General features: G+C 35.8%; 1 long non-coding RNA gene, 1 other non-coding gene and 1 pseudogene across 3 annotated transcripts; 2 read left to right on the top strand and 1 right to left on the bottom strand.

The window, feature by feature from the left end:
- LOC110683279 overlaps nt 1–1,397 on the bottom strand; it is a 7,149-nt pseudogene extending 5,752 nt beyond the window's left edge.
- A 153-nt stretch (nt 1,398–1,550) lies between these two features.
- On the top strand, nt 1,551–1,624 carry TRNAV-AAC. Its single transcript has one exon. It is a non-coding gene; the product is annotated as a tRNA-Val (tRNA).
- Nucleotides 1,625–9,275: 7,651 nt separating this feature from the next.
- LOC110683278 lies at nt 9,276–11,826 on the top strand. Of its 2 annotated transcripts, none has more exons than XR_002503592.1 (7): nt 9,276–9,501; nt 10,353–10,423; nt 10,524–10,612; nt 10,717–10,830; nt 10,935–11,004; nt 11,133–11,231; nt 11,739–11,826. It is a non-coding gene; the product is annotated as an uncharacterized LOC110683278 (long non-coding RNA). The 2 variants fall into 2 exon arrangements; XR_002503591.1 differs by having other exon boundaries at nt 10,520–10,612.
- The last annotated feature ends 435 nt before the right edge of the window (nt 11,827–12,261 follow it).

Here is a 12,261-nt window from a genome sequence, read left to right as displayed (position 1 = left end):
AGGGAACCGGTGTTTCCTACATGATCTCTGACTAGGTCATTCAGAAAGCCACTAGTAAATCTCACTTATCGCTTTTTGACACTAATAGCTTCTCTTGTAGCAGCAAACCAAGAATACAACATTTTATGACCTCATATGCATTCCTTTCCCTTTTAAGACCACATACTGTGAGCATTTTCATGGATATGATTATACTCTCCATCTTCAATCTCCCTTCTAGGTATTTTTCACTTATATATGGAGTACAATAATAGCACAAGGCATGTCACATCACTAGTTTCCATCTCTATAGGGTTGTGTTGAATTATTTAAGGCAGACGTAAGCTTTATTTTCCTTTATAGTTCTTGGAGCATCTATTGCCTAGACATATCACAATAAAAGTAAGATAACATTAGCAATCAATTTAAGAGCAAAACCATTTTGCTATGTATCAAATGTGTTGGCCAACAAACTCCTACAATCAACAATTTGCATTACAATATACAAAGTACGTCTTAGTTTTCCTTACAAAACCCGAACAATAAAGTGTTCCTCCAATCAATGACGTGAAGTTCTTCTGGTTTAGTTACAGAATTTAAAATACTTCGTAAGTAATTTTCAAATAAACACAATTAATTTTATCCAATCAACAAAATTACAATTCACAAGTGTCTTAATCCTGCTTCCAAAAGCCAAAATTTAGAAATTCACTAGAGCTTCATCTCTTATAATCAATGGAACGATGTTCGCATTCATCAAAATATAGAGATTCAACTTCTGAAACAAAACCTAACACCAAAACAGTTCCTCCAATTCAAAAACAAAACAATAATTTTTGAAAAATGGCGATAATCAAATTAGCTCAAATTGCAGCTCCATTCAATATCAAAATATAGCAATCAATTTCGTGAACAGAAAAATTGAACAAAATTAAGCACTTATATACAATTTTCCACCGAAAATATCGAATAACGAAATCATTAGCAATTCAGCTTCAATTCGCAATATAAAATCCATCATCAAACAAAAAATTCACCAAAATCAACAAAAAAAAAAAAAACAATTACAAATACCTCAAAAAGGAACATAATAGAGAGAAAGAGTTACCGGTCGTTAACGGGAGTAAGTTCACGGCGAGAAGCGTCGAGATTAGACAAAGCATGACGACGAATAGGAAGAACAAACGAGGAACTGACGTCTTTTTGAGAGCGAGAATCGAGAAAACCGAGGAGACGAAGACTGAGAAGTTGTGCGGAAGAATAATCGCGGTTCTCTAAAGCGAAATCGGCGCCGAAGAGTAGAAATTGAAGACGGTTGATATTGTTATCGACTTCTTTCCTCCAATTTTGCTGGTTTTCTTCTCTCTCCTCTTGTTTCGCCATTGTTGCACTCTTTCAAGCTCATTTCTTACTGTAACTTCAGGAGAGAGAAAGGAGAGAGATATTTTGTCAAGGATTTTCGGATTTTTAATTTTTTATTACTACTGTAGTATACATTTCCCGCTAATTTTCTGTTTTAGGCTATTGACTTTAAGACTAAGTTATATATTTAGAGTACTTTCTTCAGAAGAGGTTTCGTGGTGTAGTTGGTTATCACGTCAGTCTAACACACTGAAGGTCCCCAGTTCGAGCCTGGGCGAAGCCATTTTCCCCCGTTTTTTTTTAAAAAAATTCTTGATTTAATATGGAAAAAGAGAAAATAGAAGTTTTTCTTCACAAGAGATAATCTTTCTTTTTTGACGAGCATATATAAGGGATTGACATAATATGGAAAAAGGAGAAAATAGAAGTTTTTCTTCACAAGGGATAATCTTTCTTTTTTGACGAGCATATATAAGGGATAATTTAAAATTCTTAATGCCCTAATGAAAAGCTAAAGGGAGGGGAACTAAGTTGATTACACATAGCTTTTGAAATACTTCATTCCATGAAGGAAAAAAAAGGGTTCTAAGGGCCTCTTTGCTCTTAAACTTGACTTAGAAAGTGAACTGTTAAATGTCGCTCTCATTTTACATATTAACGCTCCTTTTTTGACATGGAGGGACGATATTGCCCTTTGTGTAAGTTGTAGTGTATAATGGTATAATATCATTCCCGACCCCTCCACTTACTAACACGTGGTAAAAAAAATCCCGACACTACCACATCCGACCCCACCACATTCGATCTACCACCAAAAATCCGAGTTTTAAAAAACAAAAATTATTAAGCATTAGCGACGGGTATAGGACGATAGATGACAACAACGTTCGGACACCGGAAGCTTTGTCGGAGGATTCTGTAAGTCGTCGTACTTTTTTAAAAAAAAATTTGAAAAAAACATCCGCCTAAAAAATTAGGATCCGCCTAGGTGGATCCACTTAAAAATTTAGGATCCAGCTAGGTGGATCCTAAATTTTTGGGCGGATGTCATGTTTGGGGTTTTTTTTTTATATGTATTATTATTATTGTAATCTTTGTATATTAGTAGTAATCTTTCTATATTATTAATCTTTGTATATTAGTAATCTTTATAGTATTAGAATCTTTGTGTATTATTAATCTTTGTATATTAGTATTCTTTGTATATTATTATTGTAATCTTTGTATATTAGTAATCTTTGTATATTATTATTGTAATCTTTGTATACTACCTCTGCTTCATTTTACTCGCAACAAAGGACATGTTTGTGGAGGCCGAGGCAAAAGATTGAAAGCTTGATTATGGAAATATAAAGGTATATGTTTAACTATTAATCCAACCCAAAAAAAAAAGGAAAAATAAATTCAACCTTAATTAAATTAAATACCCCACCACCACCCACACCACCAAGCAGCAACCCAAGCCACCCACCACCACCCCAGCATCACCGAAACCACCCACCACTACCCCAGGATCACCGAAACCACCCACCACCACTACTCAGCATCACCGAAACCACCCACCACTGAAATCGATGAACCCGACACCACAACCACCACCGACGCACCCCAACACCACCACGAACGGATCAAAACCCAGCCGTCGCAACCCACCATACCATCCTTGAAAACCCACACAACCACGAACACCGTAGACCCCCCCCCACCACCACCACCACCACCACCACCAACCAAGTGAAACCACACAATCTTGAACCCACCAACACGAAAATCCTTAAACCCACCACCACCAACCCACAAACCATGAAAATCCTAGAACCCACCACCACCACCAACTAGGGCTGGCAAAAGCTGACCCAACCCGAAAACCCGATACGAACCCGACCTGAAAATAGCGAGTTAGGGTTGAGATTTTCGACCCGAAAAGTTAAATGGGTTGACACGAACCCGACCTGATAAATAAATGGGTTAGGTTAAGGTTGAAAATTCCAACCCGAATATGACCCACTTAACCCGAAAATATTTTTGGGTCATGATAATCGAACCTTGATCAGTAATTTCTTTTAAAAAAAAAACTGAAAGAAAGCTAATAAAATAAGCCCAAAGCCCATACATAGCCATATATGTCCATATAAAAACTAAAACCCTAAATTCTATCCAATTCTCACTCCTCTCATCACTCATCAGCCATTGGAATTCATATTCTCTCCCATATTTCATTTTTTCTCTCTCTTCAACTCTCAAGATATCAATTCCTAAAATCCTTTGCAAGTGTTCCTCCTTCATGTCTTCTTCACCTTCACAGACATCAAGCTTCAAGTTGCTAGTTTTCAAGAACTTTCATCAATTTTTATTGTAGTTTGCCGATTTCGATTTTTTTAACGTTATTGTATTGTTTTGCTTTGAGATTTTTGTTGTTGTTCATGTTAAATTGCAAGAAAATACACTTAAAAATTCTGTTATTAATTTCTATTGTTGTTATTTTTTTGATTAAATTTTTACAATTTACCAAATTTATACGGTGTTGTTCATATAATTTATATGATTTACCTAATATCAGATTATTATATGAATCACTTAACCCATATCAGATTAATATTTGGAGAAAAAAAAAATCAAGTCAGTTTCAAGTTAAAGCAAATTGATTCAAAAAAAAAAAAATCAGGTCAAATAAGGTCAATATCGGGTTGACCCGAACCCGAAAATATCAGGTTCAGGTTGGGGTTTTCAACCCGAAAAGTTAAATGGATCAGGTTCGGGTTGGGGGTAGCTGACCAGAAAATTAGTTGACCCGAACACGAACCCGACCCGACCTGATCCATTTGCCAGCCCTACCACCAACCCACAAACCACGATTATCCTAAAAACCCACCACCACCAACCCAACGAAACCACTCAACCTTGAACCCACCACCAACCCACGAACCCACGACGCCACCACAACCCACGAATCTAGCAACCACAAACAAACTTACCACGAACCCACAAATTGTAGGCGTCGCTCGAAGTGCGCCTACGTTAAAAGCATGTGGTGAATATGCTTGACACTCTTAGGAAGTGGGAATTGACATATACGATTAGGGACAAGGAAAGTAGGGAGTCGCCAACAAGTTTTAAAGGAACTTGTAAACCGTTGATCACGGATCATAAAAGGCAACCACGATAAAGGGACAACGAAGGCAACAACGATTGACCCGTGAAGGTTACACCCCATTCATAATCCATGAAATTACTAACTCCATATGGTTCGGAACCACGAAAGGAGGATCGGGGATGGTGGTACGAAGTGAGTCATGGAGTCACATTCGCCCGTATTGGCCTCTACTCGATTCTTATAGTGAAAAGCATTCATGCAATCTCAAAGGCATACAAACAGAGATTTGATTTTCTCCAAACTATTATTAGGCTAAATTGGTTGAATATTAATGCAACACATAATTCTAAAATATTTGTGATCACTTGAATTAAGCAACAAGATTAAAAAGGAACCTAAACCGGCTGTCCAAATTATCTTATTAGGCGTGATTTTCAATTACATATTCCCTTTAAACATGCAATATTGTGATCATAATAAATAATAGAATAATTAACATTAATATAGGAAGCAATTTAACAATAATTCCAACAATACAAAATCGTTAGAAAAATAATAGTATTAAAAGGAACATAATTCTTACTTTGATTTTGTTTGCTTGCAACTACAAAATAATAAACGAGTTAGTAACTTCAAGGAAATAATAGAACAATAATTAAATTAAATTAAATTAAGTAGAGTTGATTTAGGGCCAAACCCTCAAACAGTTCTACCTTTCACGCCTTGGCTTAAGGACAGAACCACGAGAAAAGTATGGACTCCTAGGAGTGCTTGAAGAAGGAATTTTGAAAGAATAAGGGTAGGCTAGTGTTTAGGCTAGAGCATAGAAGAGAGAAAAAACTAGAGAATTAATTGATGCCCCCGTATATCAGAAATAAGGGGGTATTTATAGAAAAAATGTGTTGAGGGAACACACAGAACCCTTAAATGATAAAAACCCTAAAAAAGTATCCCGCGACACGGCAAAGTGTACCGTGACACGGGAAATCCCACCGTCAGACGAGAAACATTCCCTTGACACGATGCACATTTTGTGTGATGCGGGAAATGTTTAGTGAACGGGGGAGAAAACGCGTTAAGGGTTTACGCGGAAAGGACACGGAAATTCCCGTGTCACAGCAGGTTTCCCGTGTCACGGGGAACCCCATCGTCAGACGGAAAGTTTCTCGTGACACGGTGGACTGTTGCCGTGAACGCGGGAATTTTTCAGTCCGCTTTTCTGTCTAAATTCATTTTTTAACCCTAATTTCGTTCAGCATTTTAAGTACCGATTGATAATTTCGGGCCATATTCTGATTTTATTATTATTTGGGCTAAAATAAACAGTAAAATAAAAAAAAAAAAAAAGGTTTGGGCTAAAATTAAATAATAAGTTTGGGCTGAAATTAAAACTATGCTTTGACCAAACATCAAGACTAATCCATGGACTATTCAAAAATTGAATTTAATCAAATACGATTTTTAAGCACTCTCGGGATTAAATATTGAACCGACCAATAGTGGCGGTGAAAGGTTGTTCATCATCGGGTTTGGTTTTGGGGAGACATTTTTAGGTGTCTATACAAACCCTTCTCTATCATCGATTACAACATTAATTGGTCAAATTTAATCATCAAAACTCTAGATCTAGAGTTTTGATGGTTAAATTTGACAAAAAAACCTTCGAATTTGGGTTTCATAGCCAAATGAGGAAACAAAAGGCGAAGGAAGAGAGAGAAAACAAAGGCGGCGATGTAGGTGGTGGTTTCCATTAAAGATGTTGGTGGTGGTAGTGGCGGTGGTGATGGTGGTGGTTTCCATTGAAGGTGGTGGTTGCCATTGAAGGTGGTGATTATGAAGGAAGAGAGAGAAAACTTATGAAAGAAGATGTTGGATGTAGATGGAGGGGAATGAATTAGGATGAATATAGTGATAAGGTGAAATTAATTAACCTTACATATTAAGGTAATAAGAACAAACTTATAATTTAATTAGGATGTTTATAAAAAAAAAGTAAGGGTAAAATTGTCATTTTATGGTCAAAAACTTACTAAAAAAGGAAAGACAATAATTTGTTGCGAGTAATGTGAAGCAGCCATTTTAGGAAACTGTTGCGAGTAATCTGAAGCGAAGGTAGTATTATTATTGTAATCTTTGTATATTAGTATAAGAGTGAAGTATGAGAGTTGTGAGTGTCGTGGAGTGAGTCGTGGGTATTTATTTGATAGGGGTAAAAATGTAAAATCCTAAAAAAAATGCGAATGATGCTTAGTAAAAGGGGAGCAACGTTTTACAAACCCCACTTAGAAAAGGCTTATGTTAGGCTAGAGTGGCCCTTCATAAAACTTTGTTTAGCAATCCTTCAACTTCCCTAAAGACTCCATTTCTCTTATCATGTCTTGCATCACCTCTCTCACTTCAAAAATCCCTATCAATGGCAAGCTGTCACACATTTTCATTTTCATTCTCTAGAGGTATTAGACAAGGGGGGCCTTTGTGGTCCCCTTACATTTTCATTCTCTATCTTGAATACCTTTCCAGAATGATTCATGATGAATGTCACAAGAAGAATTGGATGCCCTTCAGATTCAAAGGAGGTAGTACTCTAATATCACATCTCCTCTTTGCTGATGATTTGCTTGCTATTTGGGGTGGCTAATAAGAAAACTCTACTGTATTTAACTTAGAATGAAAAAATTTTGCGCTCTTTCTGGCCAGAAGATAAATGAAGACAAGAGGCAAATCTACTTCTCAAAAAACACCCCAATTAGCTAGCATTGTGGATGACTTTGAACAAGCCTTAAATGTGACTAAATAATTAGCTAATCTAGGCACATATCTGATCCCCTTTCTGAGAAAAAACCCACTAAAACCCAGTTGTTTAAAATCATTGAGAAAATGGGGAAAAAGCTTGCAGCCTGGTAAACAAACACTCTTTCAAGGGGAGGGAAACTGATCCTACTCTAATCAACCCTTCTCTTTATCCCTAGACACCAAATGACTTGTCTAAAGTTTCCCAAATACATTACAAATAAACTAAACTCCATTTGTTCAAATTTCCTTTGGGGAGGGGGAGGAAATTCCTTTACTAAGAAAAAAGAGAAGGGAGGTCCTAGGTTTTCTCAATCATGATGAACTGAACAAGCTTGGTTGGCAAGACTGTGTTGGATGTTAGATGGGAAAACAAACTACGCAAGGAAGATTTTGTTTGAAAAGTATGTGAGGAATAAAGGATCCCACATTTGGAATGCCTTAGGGAAAGGTTGGGATATTTTCAAAGAGAACCTCAAATGGGAACCTGGAAATGGAGACACCATCAACTTTTGGGATGATGCATGGCTTCATGCAGAGAATATCAAAAGAAAACTAATAGGTCCTCTGACTATCTGAGCTTAAGCTCAAACCCTGAGCTCTCTACTAATCCACTCCAAACAGGAGTTAGAAGAAGCAATTTAATTCTACCTGATGAGTTGTTTGCCAGGATTCATAATATCAACCTGTCATTGACTCTAACTTCACCTTGCGGAGTAAAAAAGGCAAGTTTGATAGCAAGCTAGCCAAGGATTGGCTTGTTAATAATAAGGCTCAGCCTCACCAGGCTCCTCATTTTCAAACCATTGATTAGAGGACCATATGGTTAGCTGATACTTACCCTAAAATTAAGTTGTTCATTTGGCAACTTATCTAGGACAAACTTCCTACAGCATCAAATCTCTTCTTTAGACATGTTGGACCATCTAGAAAATGTATTTTTTTTTTCCTTCGAAAGAAGAGGATTCATCCATATCTTCCATTCCTGCCTAGAGCCACTGAATTCTGGTCAAAACTAGTAATTCCACCTAGCTGCTCTAAATCTCCAACTAAACCCCTGCATTCTTGGTGTCAAACAATCCATAAAGCAACTCCATCTCCTTTTCTAACATTCCATGGAATATCCTCTTTTCTTTTGTCATTTGGCACATATGGAAAAGGAGAAACCAATGAATCTTCTCAAAACACAAACCAAAACCTTAAAAAATTAGTTTTCCCATTGTATTTGGGCTGCTAATGAATGGTTATATTCCTCTAAGAATCATGATGCTTGGATAGATCCCGATCTTTCTACATGGGAACCTCCTCCTTCTTCTGCCCTTAAAATTAATGTGGATGCTTCCTTTGTTCATGCCACCAAAGAGTTAAGTTGTGCGGGTGCTTGTAGGGATAATTATGGTAAATTGAAAATGGGGTTTCCAATGGAGGGGCTTTTTTGCTTCTCCCAAGGAAGCTGGATTTCATGCCATCAGGATAGCAATATAGTGGATTCAAGGAAAGGGATGGCATAGCTGTTGTATTGAAACATATTGTAAATATCTAGTAGATGAGCTGACCAAACCAGAATTTAGCTCCACTTTAACTCCAAATATAAATCTTTGGAGGTTGCAGCTACAGGAACCACCTGAAGTGAAGCTTTATTATGGTGAAAGAGGAAAGAACAAGAGGTTGATATGCTTACTAAGGAATCACGTGGGAGTTCAAATATTTTGTTCAGGTTGTGTAATATAGTTACTCCCCCTAGTATTTGCATTAGTTCTTTAGTAAAGGCTCTGTCAGGATTTTCTAATGTTGGTGATCAGTCACTTGTAATTTTGGGCAACCCTCTTTTACCTTTGTGAACGTTGAATGTAGTAGTTAATCCCCTCTTTTACCTCAAAAAAAAAAAAAATAAAAACACTACTAGAAAAATATTTATTTGCTGCTATTAATTTGCTGCATTTTTGTTAAAACGCTGCAAATTAAAAGGGTTTTAAATGTACATGAATCAAAACTATTTATTTGCAGGGGTTTTTTAAAGAATACGCAGCAAATCAATATTTTCCCCTTACACTTTCATCCTTACCCGCCCTAAGCCCCTAATTCATTTCACTCACCCCTCCCTCACGTTCTGCTTGCTTCTTCTGTTAAAAAAAAAAAGTTCTTGCTTCAAACTCCACCACCTCACTCTCCACCACCTCACTTTCCACAACCATCGCCGACCGTTCCTCCTCGTCAGTCTCTACAAGCGGCCGCCGCAGCCTCACCGTCGAATTGTAGGACGAAACCCTAATCAGGTAAATACTTTTTTTTTTTTTTGTAAATCAACGATTATCAATTTGAGTTACTCATAGTAATTTCATCGACTGTCAATTTCACAATTGTTGGGTTTGTTGAAGCTAGAAATAACGAATCATTGAAGCAAAAAAAAGTCTCATTTTTTCGTCAATTTCACAATTGTTGGGTTTATTGGGTTAATTTTTTCGTGAATTAGCTTTCTACCTTGTTCCAGGTTTTAATTTTATCAACTTGCTGCTTCTGGGTTGTTCGGATTTGTAGTGAATTTGCTCATTGCAGCTTGTTCTAGGTTTTTATTTTTATTAATTTGTTGCTTCTAGGTTGTTCTGATTTTTTTTTTTTGCATGAATTTTCACATTCTAGCTTGGTCTGCTGCTTCTGGGTTGTTTAGTATCTTTTTATGAATTTCCTCAATCTAAGCTAGCTTGTTCTTGGTTATAATTTTTATCGATTTGCTGCTTATGTGAATTTGGTAATTTTTTGTTAGACAATTTTGATACCCATTTAAATCTGTTGATTCAATGAACTGGGTTTGCGTGTGATTTTAGATTTGTTTAATGAACTGTTGCATTGGTGATTGAGAATATTAGGAACCCATTTTATTGCTCCATTGATTTCATGAATTGAGTTTGCTTATGATTAGAATGTATCTGGTGTATGTATTATAATGTATGAATAATGAAAGAGGGAGTTGAGTAAAGTCATTGCCTTCAAGGGTCAATGTATCACAACAGGGATATAGTCTTAAGCAGAATATTAGGCAGAATATATTGCCCAACTTCAAAGCATTAGTTTTGCCTCTCCCTGTTATTGGTGTATTCCTTTGATTACTGCATTTTATCTGTGACAGTGATGATGATATTACTGCGTACCCTGAAACCTCTGGAGAATTATTAATTATCTCTTAAAAACATTTCCAAGGTATTAGTTCAAGACTCAATGCTTGTAGTTAATTTATTTTAAATGATGATTTAGTGTACTTGGTTACATTTTTATGCTAATGCATTTTTTCACTAGGAAGTTTGTTGAACAAATGAGAAGTGAAGGCCAAACATATGATCACTTTTGTCCTTGCTAGCTTGGCACCAACCACCTTTAATTGTGACTTTGGTACGTTATCTTTCCTTTCATATTTTTCTTTATAAGTTCCATATTGTGTACCCCTTAAGTATACATACATGTGATGAATTTTACATTCTTACCTTCTGGCGTAGGGAACATTGGATGCTTTTGGTAATCTGTGTACCTACTTGCACTATTTATCAATTTGACTCTGCTCGACCAACCACGACAAGGAGAAATGTTAAAATGAAGACTATTGTGAGCTTGTAAGTCTATTTTATTGTTTCTTGTTTCTATATATACATTATATGTAAGACATATGCAACAAGTAATATACTTATAATTCTACTTTTGTAATGAAAATGAATAGTTTTTTCACGAGGTTTAAGCTAAATGGAAACCGTGTGAATAGAAAAGAACCTCTATGGAAACTTGTGAAGGTAAGTAAATAGTATGTTTTAGATGATATCGTATGAATGGAATCTATTTTGGTACCCTTAAAACAATTATACACCTTAATTTGTTTTTTTTTTTTTTTTTTTTTTTTTTTTTGTTGAATTTTACTTAGTGTGCTCAACAAAGAGGTGGTACCGAGTGTGGCTTTTACACAATGAGATACATGTATGACATACTCTCCAAATACGGTGAAGAAAATGATATTGATGAGGTATGAGTATGACCTTTCATTCTTATCATTACTAATGTCTTCAAAATGAATCTTTTATTTATATATAGCCTTATTTAAACCAAATAAAGGTATCCAACAAATTAAAGGCGTTTTTTTTTTTTTCACAGTTGCATCATTTAATTTTTTTTTTTTTTTTTTTTTTTTTTTTTTGGTAAATCACTGTTGCATTATTTTGAATCTAGCCTGTTTTTAAGGACAATGTGCTAACTAATTTATGTGCCCACTGAACCTTTGTTAAAGTAATAATCTATTTGATGCTTCAGTTGGTGTTTGGGATTACTTAGTACCACATATTAAGGAGACATTAATCAAGATATCCTTTGTTTTTGTGCATCAAAGCTAGCATGGCTGCTCGGGTGTGACGGGGCTTAGAACAAAACTTAGTTATATGACCGGGGGGGGGGGGGGCAACTCTCTACTATGTTATTATTATTGTTATTAAAATTACTTTGATGACTTACTATATATATTTTATCATGTTCATAGGTTTGCATGTCTTTAAATGAAGATCCTTACACTGATGATGATATTGAAGAAGTGCGGAACATATGGGCATCATATTTCACTAATTATTTGCGTGTGATCATAGTTTCGCAGCAATATTTTTTGACTTTTGTTTTGGAGTGATTATTTTTTGTATGTAGAAAATTGAATCGTACAATACAATTTATCATATGTATTGTGGTAATCTAATTTGGGCTAATTTAAAGTATTTTGTTCATAAAGTTCAGGAATACAGGTCCTTCATGGGTATATCACACGTAAAACAGAGGAGGTGCTGTCGAAATTTTGATTTATTAATTATTTATTACCAATAATGGATTTTTTTTTTAAAAAATACTATTAATTAGCAGCGGGTGTTACACATAAAGCGCAACAAATAATTTATTATTTTATTAGTAGAATGTATTTATTTGCGGGGGTTAAAATAGAAATCCGCCGCAAATAAATGCATTGATTTGCAGCGGATGTCGCCGCAGCAAATCAATCAATCGATTTGCTGCACTGG

Source organism: Chenopodium quinoa, unplaced genomic scaffold (genome assembly GCF_001683475.1).
Source record: "Chenopodium quinoa cultivar QQ74 unplaced genomic scaffold, ASM168347v1, whole genome shotgun sequence".
NCBI classification, from domain to species: Eukaryota; Viridiplantae; Streptophyta; class Magnoliopsida; order Caryophyllales; family Amaranthaceae; genus Chenopodium; species Chenopodium quinoa.
Note: the sequence above shows the minus strand (reverse complement) of the source record. Positions and strands in the feature narration are given on the sequence as shown.